The sequence below is a fragment of the Papaver somniferum genome, chromosome 6 (genome assembly GCF_003573695.1).
Source record: "Papaver somniferum cultivar HN1 chromosome 6, ASM357369v1, whole genome shotgun sequence".
In the NCBI taxonomy this organism is placed as follows: domain Eukaryota; kingdom Viridiplantae; phylum Streptophyta; class Magnoliopsida; order Ranunculales; family Papaveraceae; genus Papaver; species Papaver somniferum.
Genome location: NC_039363.1, coordinates 155,395,606 through 155,399,139, shown reverse-complemented (window position 1 = coordinate 155,399,139; position 3,534 = coordinate 155,395,606). Strand labels below are relative to the sequence as shown.

At 34.9% G+C, this 3,534-nt stretch overlaps 1 long non-coding RNA gene across 2 annotated transcripts; it reads right to left on the bottom strand.

Moving 5' to 3' along the window:
• Nucleotides 1-528: 528 nt before the first annotated feature.
• On the bottom strand, nt 529-3,303 carry LOC113289866. 2 transcript variants are annotated; one of them, XR_003331179.1, is made up of 3 exons: nt 3,147-3,303; nt 905-1,334; nt 529-700 (listed from the first exon to the last, which is right to left on the bottom strand). It is a non-coding gene; the product is annotated as an uncharacterized LOC113289866 (long non-coding RNA). The 2 variants fall into 2 exon arrangements; XR_003331178.1 differs by lacking the exon at nt 905-1,334.
• Between the last annotated feature and the right edge of the window lie 231 nt (nt 3,304-3,534).

Sequence of the window (3,534 nt, the reverse complement as noted above, 5' to 3'; positions counted from 1 at the left end):
ATTTGGACTTATGCACTAACAGCATGTTTGTTTTTTCGTCTATGTAGAGGCTAACCTCTATTAGCCTCTATGTAGTGGTGGGTCCCGTTTATATTGGTGTTTGTTTTTTCCACTACCTCTACATAGATAGAGGCCAATCTCTAATTTATATAGAGGAAATCAAATAGCACCAATGAGGTGCTATCTTTGAGCCTCTACCTCTATTAAACCTTCAAATGACTAATATATCCTCGAATAAACTTATAATGTCCAAAAATAATTCCTTAATTTAAAATCTAAATTTTCTCCTGTTTCAAGAAAAGTGATACTTTCGCCCGTTTCAGAAAAAGGGATATTTTCGCGTTGTTTCAGAAAAAGTGATATTTTGCTCCGTTTCAGAAAAAGTGACACTTTAGCCCCGTTTCAGAAAAAGTGATCATAGCGCCTCCTAAGCTAGTAGCTGACTAATCCAAGAGATTAGCTAAATAAGAGGCATTAAAAATCTAAATCATTTACTTAAACATTCAATTAATAAATCTGCTACAAAACTTAACCCAAAACTAGCCCCGCTTAGAAATATACATATACAAGAACTTCTCTTAAATGATACATATACAATAGTCATTTGGTTTGCAAACATAATAAATATAGCAGAACTTAACTAATTAATGAAGTCAACTCCTCGAAGCTTCCGCTGCGCAACTCTGATCTGTCTCTGAAACTAAAAGTGGGAATGGGTGAGCACATCATCCCTAAAAGGGGTGTCCCGTAGGAATAACATTTAACTTTTAAGTAATCATTAGCATGATTTGGAAAAAAATACATGTTTTTCCAAATATTAAAAGACAATCAAACCACTTAAATAAACAATCATTGTATATGGACCTAAACTCCTTCTTTAATTTCTGCAGTGACATTTACACACCTGATAACTTTCTGTGACGACATTTACACGTCGTAATATTGATGGCCGTACCACCTAGATAGTCTGTGGGTGAATGTACACACCCGTAATATTGATGCCAATTCCACACCGTATAAAGCACAAAAGTAAAATAACGAAGGAGCGTATCCGATATACCATAGTTGGATTCTCATTTCCCAAAGACAATCATGAAGACAAGCGAAGCATTACAATTCCTTTCCAAGCAATGGAAAGATTAAAAGAATCAATAGTATTTTCGAAATTTAAAATAAACAATGCATGGAATACACAATTAGGCAATGCATGAGTTTGTTAAACAAAGACTTTTATCAAAGAAACAACATCAATGGTTACAAAAGAGTTAAAGTATTCCCACATCTTTTGATGACAATCCACGCCTACCTCGAGATCCACGATCCACTGGTTCATCCTTTGAATCGATCGTCGTTAATACAGACTAATTGTTAATCACACAAGCACTCTAAAAATTTATCCAAAAGGATCATACAAGGCTCATACATAATCTCATACAAGCTCCAGTTATATGCTAAGTGAATTATCTAAGGTTCTAAGTCCATTTATGGTTCTACACCTTTTATTTATCTATCTTTAGCATATTTAAGAGTTCCTAATTAAATTAGGTTGATTCTAAAAGTCATTAGTTAAGTCTTAAAAATATCTACAACCTTATATAAGAAACCAAATGTTAATTCAGACCGCTAAGGTATATTATATATTCATTTGGAAAACTGACTATAAGCCCAAGTTCACTAAACCAAGTCCATTACACGAGGCCCATTCCACCTAAGTCAACTAACTGTCAATAACAGTCAGAGGTCAATTAACAGTCAACTGTCAGGAGGTCAAGGTCAAATCAACTGAATCCAAGGTTCACTGAGTCAAATAGGAAATAGGTGAGTTAACTCAGTCAGTAAAAATGATTCAGATTAAACATGCCAAGACTAAAGCATAGAGCAACACATAACAGACTAAAACTCAAATAACGCATTTCTAACTCTCATTGCAAGTGAACACAACTTAAAGATCTCTTCTCTGCCTTGTAATTCTAAAACTTCTAATTACAACACTAGAATCCGTTTGTATCATTTACACCTGTAATTGCTTTCCATTTCATTACTCTTACACCAACTCAGTTATTTCAATTTCATACATCTAAACTTCATCTCATACAACACTAACTTCAAAGTCACAATCTTCATATCTGTAATACTAATACCAGCTCCATTTAATACCATGAACCCCCCACAGTTTATTCATAATCTTTGACTGCAACTCAATTGCATTCCATATCACCCACACCCACAGTTCAACTCCACTTCCAACACCAGTTCACAAAACTTTCCATCTCTAGATACAACACATCCTAATCAACACCACCAGCACACCAGTTCAGCTGAATCAAAATATCCTCCTCAGCACTTTCAATCCAAATGAAACACTCTCAGCATTGTCGTCTTCTTAGCTTCACTCCACTCCATCCATAACGGCGGCACTATACTCAAGTTAACAGCACCAACCTTTACTTCATATTCTCACTAGCTGCCTCGCATATTGAACCCCAACAACTTCTTTGTTACTTTACCAATAACATGGATCACAATCACAAATCTATTAACTCTTACTCAAATACACCCATTTATCTAATCACTGCCAATTCCATGAACTGTAGTCAAGCAAGCCATTCACATAATCCAGTTCAACACCAACAACTTCACTTGTACAACCAAATCATCTACAACTCATCCAAATCACTTCATTACAATTTAAGTAATAATACCAACTTTCCTTCATTGTCCTGCACCAGCAACCAGGTATCAACACCATACTGACTCATTTCATGTCCTGTAATCAGTTCTCTGTAATTCAACCTACAATCATCAACCCCATTGAAACAACAACAGACCCATCTTCATATCATCTAACCTTAATTCGATTCACATCTCAATTCTACCATCTTCTAAATTAAAAACCCTAACTTCTGATTCTTCTTTGGAAACCTGAATTAAAACCCAACCTCAATCTAGTTCATCTTCTTCATCAGCAGCAACCGAACCAATGAACTTAATTCATACGAACCCTAATTTCAGATTTGATTAACTAAGAAACTAAAATTAAATTCCATAAACCTATCTATACTTCAATTAACAGCAAACCCACTCTATAATTAATCAAAACAGAACGATTTCATAAAGAAACATCAATCAATTTGAAACCTAATTACCTGTTTTCGATTCATTATCAAAAGCATCTCCTTCTTCAAAGTTTCACAGAACAATCACCCCTTCTTCATCTATTAAACTAGATAATTGTTTCCCCTAAGTTTCTTTTTGATTTCACGGCTTCAGAAAAGACTCCAGAATCGCCAGAGAGAAAAACGAAGAAGAAGAAGAATATAAGAAGAAGAAAGAAAGAGAAGAAGGAATAAGAATAATAAGAGAAATGATCTCTCTTCGACACGTATTGATGATGAGGCAAACGAGATTTAATAAGGCACCCAAGAAAAGGATAAGGGCAGCTCGGCGATTTAAAAGAGAAATAACAATTTTACGCTTCATTCATATCTGATGATATCTTCTTCGTCCGGTATCCGAATGACACGTTCGAGTAGT